Source organism: Lissotriton helveticus (assembly GCF_964261635.1).
Source record: "Lissotriton helveticus chromosome 1_1 unlocalized genomic scaffold, aLisHel1.1 SUPER_1_unloc_54, whole genome shotgun sequence".
NCBI lineage: Eukaryota > Metazoa > Chordata > Amphibia > Caudata > Salamandridae > Lissotriton > Lissotriton helveticus.
The window spans coordinates 366745-375669 of record NW_027611697.1 but is presented as its reverse complement, the minus strand read 5'-3'; the positions used below and the strand labels follow the sequence as shown (position 1 = coordinate 375669).

Sequence of the window (8925 nt, the reverse complement as noted above, 5' to 3'; positions counted from 1 at the left end):
TGGAGTCTGGGGGCAGATCTGGGGTCTGAGGGGGGCCAGATCTGGAGTCTGGGGGGCAGATCTGGGGTCTGAGGGGCGCAGGTTTGGAGTCTGGGGGCAGATCTGGGGTCTGAGGGGGGCATGTTTGGAGTCTGAGGGGGGGCAGGTTTGGAGTCTGGGGGGCAGATCTGGGGTCTGAGGGGGGCAGGTTTGGAGTCTGGGGGCAGATCTGGGGTCTGAGGGGGGTCAGGTTTGGAGTCTGGGGGGCTGATCTGGGGTCTGAGGGGGGCAGGTTTGGAGTCTGGGGGCAGATCTGGGGTCTGAGGGGGTCAGGTTTGGAGTCTGGGGGGCAGATCTGGGGTCTGAGGGGGGCAGGTTTGGAGTCTGGGGGCAGATCTGGGGTCTGAGGGGGGCCAGATCTGGAGTCTGGGGGGCAGATCTGGGGTCTGAGGGGGGGCAGGTTTGGAGTCTGAGGGGGGCAGATCTGGGGTCTGAGGGGGGCAGATCTGGGGTCTGAGGGGGGCAGATCTGGGGTCTGAGGGGGCAGGTTTGGAGTCTGGGGCAGATCTGGGGTCTGAGGGGCGCAGGTTTGGAGTATGGGGGCAGATCTGGAGTCTGGGGGGGCAGGTTTGGAGTCTGAGGGGGGCAGATCTGGGGTCTGAGGGGGCAGGTTTGGAGTCTGGGGGCAGATCTGGGGTCTGAGGGGGTCAGGTTTGTAGTCTGGGGGGCAGATCTGGGGTCTGAGGGGGGCAGGTTTGGAGTCTGGGGGCAGATCTGGGGTCTGAGGGGGTCAGGTTTGGAGTCTGGGGGGCAGATCTGGGGGCTGAGGGGGGCAGATCTGGGGACCGAGGGGGGCAGGTTTGGAGTCTGGGGGGGCAGATCTGGGGTCTGAGGGGGGCAGGTTTGGAGTCTGAGGGGGGCAGATCTGGGGTCTGAGGGGGGCAGATCTGGGGTCTGAGGGGGGCAGGTTTTGAGTCTGGGGGCAGATCTGGGGTCTGAGGGGGGCAGGTTTGTAGTCTGGGGGCAGATCTGGGGTCTGAGGGGGGCCAGATCTGGAGTCTGGGGGGCAGATCTGGGGTCTGAGGGGGGCAGGTTTCGAGTCTGAGGGGGGCAGATCTGGGGTCTGAGGGGGGCAGATCTGCGGTCTGAGGGGGGCAGGTTTGGAGTCTGGGGGCAGATCTGGGGTCTGAGGGGGGCCAGATCTGGAGTCTGTGGGGCAGATCTGGGGTCTGAGGGGCGCAGGTTTGGAGTCTGGGGCAGATCTGGGGTCTGAGGGGGGGCAGGTTTGGAGTCTGAGGGGGGGCAGGTTTGGAGTCTGGGGGGCAGATCTGGGGTCTGAGGGGGGCAGGTTTGGAGTCTGGGGGCAGATCTGGGGTCTGAGGGGGGTCAGGTTTGGAGTCTGGGGGGCTGATCTGGGGTCTGAGGGGGGCAGGTTTGGAGTCTGGGGGGCAGATCTGGGATCTGAGGGGGGCAGGTTTGGAGTCTGGGGGCAGATCTGGGGTCTGAGGGGGGCCAGATCTGGAGTCTGGGGGGCAGATCTGGGGTCTGAGGGGGGGCAGGTTTGGAGTCTGAGGGGGCAGATCTGGGGTCTGAGGGGGGCAGATCTGGGGTCTGAGGGGGGCAGGTTTGGAGTCTGGGGGCAGATCTGGGGTCTGAGGGGGCAGGTTTGGAGTCTGGGGGCAGATCTGGGGTCTGAGGGGCGCAGGTTTGGAGTCTGGGGGCAGATCTGGAGTCTGGGGGGGCAGGTTTGGAGTCTGAGGGGGGCAGATCTGGGGTCTGAGGGGGGCAGGTTTGGAGTCTGGGGGCAGATCTGGGGTCTGAGGGGGTCAGGTTTGTAGTCTGGGGGGCAGATCTGGGGTCTGAGGGGGGCAGGTTTGGAGTCTGGGGGCAGATCTGGGGTCTGAGGGGGTCAGGTTTGGAGTCTGGGGGCAGATCTGGGGTCTGAGGGGGGCAGGTTTGGAGTCTGGGGGCAGATCTGGGGTCTGAGGGGGCAGGTTTGGAGTCTGGGGGCAGATCTGGGGTCTGAGGGGCGCAGGTTTGGAGTCTGGGGGCAGATCTGGAGTCTGGGGGGCAGGTTTGGAGTCTGAGGGGGGCAGATCTGGGGTCTGAGGGGGGCAGGTTTGGAGTCTGGGGGCAGATCTGGGGTCTGAGGGGGTCAGGTTTGTAGTCTGGGGGGCAGATCTGGGGTCTGAGGGGGGCAGGTTTGGAGTCTGGGGGCAGATCTGGGGTCTGAGGGGGTCAGGTTTGGAGTCTGGGGGCAGATCTGGGGTCTGAGGGGGGCAGGTTTGGAGTCTGGGGGGCAGATCTGGGGTCTGAGGGGGCAGGTTTGGAGTCTGGGGGCAGATCTGGGGTCTGAGGGGCGCAGGTTTGGAGTCTGGGGGCAGATCTGGGGTCTGAGGGGGCAGGTTTGGAGTCTGGGGGCAGATCTGGGGTCTGAGGGGCGCAGGTTTGGAGTCTGGGGTGCAGATCTGGGGTCTGAGGGGGCAGGTTTGGAGTCTGGGGGCAGATCTGGGGTCTGAGGGGGGCAGGTTTGGAGTCTGGGGGCAGATCTGGGGTCTGAGGGGGCAGGTTTGGAGTCTGGGGGCAGATCTGGAGTCTGGGGGGGCAGGTTTGGAGTCTGAGGGGGGGCTGTAGCTGAAGATAGCTGCTCAGACACTGGGGGGGGTCCTTCCTCCTCTGCAGTAAACTGAAGGTATCAGCCTCCGCTGCTTGTGCTGACTCTCGTCACTAACCCGGAAGACATTGCTCACCTAGACTGGGCCGTGCACGAGACCTGCCGGAAGTGAAGCGGGATCCGCTGCTGCTGACCCTGAAGTCCTTCTTCTCACGATATAACATAGCCCGGCGCGGGCGGGAGACACCGGAAGGGACTGAACACAGCTCTGCGCATGCGCAGACCTCGGGAAGCGGTTGGGCAAAGCGCCTCACACATACGGAGACTGCCGAGACACCGGAAGTGTCGCGCATGCGCAGACTTTCGAGACACCGGAAGTGGCTGACACCGCTCCTCTGCAGACTGGCCCGGATGCCGAACAAATGAGCCTGAAACTCTGAAGGTAAAAATACTTTCCAGATTAGGAATGTTGTTATTCACCAGGAATCCACACCCTGCCCTTCACGTGAGAGACGCAAACCCAACGCGGTGTGGCGTAGCGGCCGGAGCTGCCGACTGTGGGGCGAGTCCCGGCGTCGGCTCCGAGGCCTGTGACCCTGGGCGAAGCACTGCCTCGGTGGGGGGGGGGGGCGGAATGAGTGAAGGGGACCGGGTGAGAAGTGAGCGGGCCTCATGGCAGAGCCCCCCCCCCAGGAGGGCAGGAGCAGGGATCAGCAGAGCCCCCCCAGGAGGGCAGGAGCAGGGATCAGCAGAGCCCCCACCCCCCAGGAAACGAGGCAGAGCCCCCCCCCTCCCGGAGGGCAGGAGCAGGGGTCAGCAGAGCCCCCCCCAGGAGGGCAGGAGCAGGGATCAGCAGAGCCCCCACCCCCCAGGAAACGAGGCAGAGCCCCCCCCCTCCCGGAGGGCAGGAGCAGGGGTCAGCAGAGCCCCCCCCAGGAGGGCGGGAGCAGGGATCAGCAGAGCCCCCCCCCCCAGAGGGCAGGAGCAGGGGTCAGCAGAGCCCCCCCCCAGGAGGGCAGGAGCAGGGATCAGCAGAGCCCCCCCAGGAAACGAGGCAGACCCCCCCCCCCCCAGAGGGCAGGAGCAGGGATCACCAGAGCCCCCACCCCCCAGGAAACGAGGCAGAGCCCCCCCGGAAGGCAAGAGCAGGGGTCAGCAGAGCCCCCCCCCCAGGAGGGCAGGAGCAGGGATCAAGGGCAGGAGCAGGGATCAGCAGAGCCCCCCCCCAGAGGGCAGGAGCAGGGGTCAGCAGAGCCCCCCCCCCCAGGAGGGCAGGAGCAGGGATCAGCAGAGCCCCCCCCCCCAGGAAACGAGGCAGACCCCCCCCCCCCAGAGGGCAGGAGCAGGGATCAGCAGAGCCCCCACGCCCCAGGAAACAAGGCAGAGCCCCCCCCGGAGGGCAGGAGCAGGGGTCAGCAGAGCCCCCCCCAGGAGGGCGGGAGCAGGGATCAGCAGAGCCCCCCCCCAGAGGGCAGGAGCAGGGGTCAGCAGAGCCCCCCCCCCCCCAGGAGGGCAGGAGCAGGGATCAGCAGAGCCCCCGCCCCCAGGAAACGAGGCAGACCCCCCCCCCCCAGAGGGCAGGAGCAGGGATCAGCAGAGCCCCCCCAGGAGGGCAGGAGCAGGGATCATCAGCAGAGCCCCCCCCCAGAGGGCAGGAGCAGGGATCATCAGCAGAGCCCCCCCCCCCCAGAGGGCAGGAGCAGGGATCAGCAGAGCCCCCCCCCAGGAGGGCAGGAGCAGGGGTCAGTCACCTCAAAGGCAGCATCAGCAGCAGATCCACTGGAAGAACAACTTTTTTTTCAGACAAATGATTCTGGACTGGAGCTGTCTTCTCTATGAGTTTGGGGATGGGGAACCCCCAGTGTTATATGTTAATCGTAAACACTCGGTTCATGAGACGCGGATGCACCCACTGGAGAGGAGTGTTGGCGCTACCACAGGCGATGGAAGAGTTTCAACATGACCCGTTAGGGCATCACCTTTAGGCAATAATAGCTCAGGCCTCCTCGACTTGGTTGTCCCAGAACAGGGACAATAACCATTGGGCAACGCCATGGGTTTGGGCCCTACAGCCATGCCCCTTTTCTATAACTAGTAAACCAGGGCCATGGATGGGATACAGCCAGGGGGAACATCAGGAAGAGGTGTGGCGCCGCGGCCAGGGCGACTGACTCCGGAATCTGGGGACCACGGTTCGATCCCCAGTACCGGCGGCAGATTAGCCCAGCACCATGTGGCTCTGGGCAATAGCTTGCTTAATCTTCCTGACGGCCCCAGCGCCTAGAGACCCTTACGGGTGATTGTGCGCTTTACAAATGTGGATTTACTTTAAACATCAGGGCTGTAGGGGGGGTGAATGAAGGGAGCGGTGCAAGGGTTCGTACCCAAAGAGCAGGGATCCACAACTCTCCTCAGGCCAAACAGCACATTATCCATCAGGAGCACTTATCTTAATTTACACGTGACTTTATTCATTCAAATTTAAATGATACACCAATACCTCGATGTTTAAAATAGTATTTTTAGACATCAATCTAAGAAAAAATCAAACATATATTAATCAGCAAAAAATTAAAAACATAAAGAAAAAGAACTAACAGTCAGACCGTGAATGAATAAAGTCATGGGTAAATTAAGATAAGTGTACTGTGTGGCCCCCAAACCTCCCAGTTACTCAAACCAACAATCACGTCCCCTGGTTAAAAGCAGGGCCCCCACTGTAAACACACAGCCAGCACGTCAAGGAAACCCCGTTCATTCCTTCCTCCTTCTCTGACCAGCAGCAGTGACACCCACTCCCTTCCTTCACAGACACTCACTCACTCCCTTCCTGCACTGACACTCACTCTCTGCACGGACACTCACTCTCTGCACGGACACTCACTCTCTGTACGGACACTCACTCCCTGCACTGACACTCACTCCCTGCACTGCACTGACACTCACTCCCTGCACTGACACTCACTCCCTGCACTGACACTCACTCCCTGCACTGACACTCACTCCCTGCACTGACACTCACTCCCTGCACTGACACTCACTCCCTGCACTGACACTCACTCCCTGCACTGACACTCACTCCCTGCACTGACACTCACTCCCTGCACTGACACTCACTCCCTGCACTGACACTCACTCCCTGCACTGACACTCACTCCCTCTGACACTCACTGCACTGACACTCACTCCCTGCACTGCACTGATACTCCCTGCACTGACACTCACTCCCTTCCTGCACTGACACTCACTCCCTTCCTGCACTGACACTCACTCCCTTCCTGCACTGGCACTGACACTCACTCCCTTCCTGCACTGGCACTGACACTCACTCCCTTCCTGCACTGACACTCACTCCCTTCCTGCACTGACACTCACTCCCTTCCTGCACTGACACTCACTCCCTTCCTGCACTGACACTCACTCCCTGCACCGACACTCACTCCCTGCACCGACACTCACTCCCTGCACCGACACTCACTCCCTGCACCGACACTCACTCCCTGCACCGACACTCACTCCCTGCACCGACACTCACTCCGTGCACCGACACTCACTCCCTGCACCGACACTCACTCCCTGCACCGACACTCACTCCCTGCACCGACACTCACTCCCTGCACCGACACTCACTCCCTGCACTGACACTCACTCCCTGCACTGACACTCACTCCCTGCACTGACACTCACTCCCTGCACTGACACTCACTCCCTGCACTGACACTCACTCCCTGCACTGTCACTCACTCCCTGCACTGTCACTCACTCCCTGCACTGACACTCACTCCCTGCAGTGCACTGATACTCCCTGCACTTACACTCACTCCCTTCCTGCACTGACACTCACTCCCTGCACTGACACTCACTCCCTGCACTGACACTCACTCCCTGCACTGTCACTCACTCCCTGCACTGACACTCACTCCCTGCACTGACACTCACTCCCTGCACTGACACTCACTCCCTGCACTGACACTCACTCCCTGCACTGACACTCACTCCCTGCACTGACACTCACTCCCTGCACTGACACTCACTCCCTGCACTGACACTCACTCCCTGCACTGACACTCACTCCCTGCACTGACACTCACTCCCTGCACTGACACTCACTCCCTGCACTGACACTCACTCCCTGCACTGACACTCACTCCCTGCACTGACACTCACTCCCTGCGCTGTCACTCACTCCCTGCACTGACACTCACTCCCTGCACTGCGGAGAGGCCACTGTCCTATCTGCGCGCTCGTAGTTGGGGACAGGCTGGGACATTGTGACACTCTAACCCTGACCGTCCCGCCCCTTGTCACCAGAGAAGCCACCACAGAGTCCCCAGGGCCTTTTGGGATTTGGCGCCAGAACTTGCCACCTTTTTGCAGGGTCGCCTGACCGAGGGGTATAAAGGTGAGGGAGGGAAAACCTGACAGTTGGTTGGTGCACTGCTGGTCCTGGGGACCCTCTGCCGGAGTATAGGCTGCTGAGCTGGGGGAGACTACACTACTGCGGCTGAGTGAGCTTAGGCCCTGCTGACCCCAAGATAGCTGAGTGATCCTGTCTGCCTGACTAACCTTGCCCAGTGTGAGGGTGTGGGGCCAGAAGAGCGTAGACGTATATATGTGAGTTAAAATAAAGCTAGGAGTACCAGTATCGAGTTTATTCTGGGGGTCCCCTGCTTGAATTAAAAAGAAAGACTTGCCGATACTCGTTGGAAAGTTTCCTATATGAGTCTTGGTTAGTGTGTGATCTAAACGGTCGACATGTTTCACCCATGAACCCTGCTTTCACCAAAAAACTGCCCCTGAATGGTTAATGCGGGCTTTGAGGAGCCTCTGCCTGAAAGTGAAAGGTGTGGTAGTGGTGCAGAGAGTTAAAGACTAAACCAGACTTCTTACCACCCGTTAATTGATTAAGTCCCATAAAGTCAGGGCCACAGGAACTATGGACTTCTGCAGCAGCAGCGTTTTCCACATAATTATTAAGCTGTTATTACATTATTTTATGCTCACTTAAATGGCTGTGAAAACACAAGACACTTTGTATTGTATTGTAATTTCATTTCCATAGCTTTTGCTAACCCTGGTGTGGTGTCGAAGTGCTTTTTCGGCGAGTAGCATGCTACTCTGAAACCCATACAGTATTCGTGGTGAATTAGTATAGTGAAATATGAAAGTAATGTGAGTGGTGGACATGTTAGTCTGTTATTTGGATTGAAAAGGATAGGGGAGGAAGAGAAGAGGGAAGGATTGAATTTTTTTTGTTTTGGGCTCATAGCAGTGGGAGACTAGGTATGAGTAAAAGGGAGGTGGAGGGGGTTGAGGGCAAAACATACCCCCGCAGAGAACGCATTGGACCACCAAGACACCAGACCCAGCATTGCTTTCCAGAGGGAGCAATTTGTTGCATTTCACACATTTCTAAACCCACCGATTCTCTCCCCCCCCCCCCTTGCTACCTTACTCGCGGCAGGAAACAAGCAGAAGTTACCCTGGTATGCACCCAATGTGCGCAAGTTCTGCCAGTGAAATACTCAGACGAGTGTGGCAAAACCAAGGAAAATTCACACGTGCTTAGTTTGCATTCAGATGTGGAGCACTGTGAAAGACCTAGTATTGATGACAGTTGTAGTAGAGCACCTTGAGAAGGCGGTATTTAATTTTACAGAACATTGAATATAATATCGCTCTTTTTCGGTCATTAATATAAAAAAAAAATGTGACATGGTACAGACACTGGTGATACAACCTGCAAGAAGATATAAGCCTTTCTTTTTGAAGAAAGAAGAAAAACGGTAAATATGTAATATTAGTTTTCTACCAGCAAATTCGTACGGTGGATGCAGCTCAGTTTACTCAAGTCAGTCCTTTTCTAGGTTAGTTTAATCACACTTCAATTATACCATGGGTCAAATGTTTTCTGTCACGAATGGAAAACCTCTGGCGCACGTTTCATTATTTTTGCCAATAATCATTAAATAATATTTCTTTTATTTTGAAGAGCCCAAAACAATGCTCACGAATTAGGGCAAAGAGCTCCCAAACAAAATGCAGTGGCTAGAATATTCTTCTTATGGAATAACAATCTTCCAGACTCTCACCAAATAACCGTAGACACATTTGCTGAAAGAAAACACACTGTTTTTCAGAAGTCTTCAAAATGTGTTATTCACGTGCAACCACTGACTGGGGGCCTGCTCCTGCCTCACGGTGGCCCTGGGATTCGACCTCATCCTGCTGCCATACCGCTGAGCCTTTAACCCCTTCCATGCTGGTGACGAACCCCAGCCGTCACGCTCCACGGTGCTCGTGTGCTGATGACGGCTGGGGTTCGTCACGGC

At 58.2% G+C, this 8925-nt stretch overlaps 1 protein-coding gene across 1 annotated transcript in view; it reads left to right on the top strand.

Annotated features, from left to right (window-relative positions):
* Positions 1–2950: 2950 nt before the first annotated feature.
* LOC144806219 (uncharacterized) overlaps positions 2951–8925 on the top strand; it is a 42140-nt gene continuing 36165 nt past the window's right edge. The window contains exon 1 of the mRNA XM_078672624.1: positions 2951–3035. The gene's annotated coding sequence lies outside the window, so the exon portion shown is untranslated. The remainder of the gene's footprint in view (positions 3036–8925) is intronic.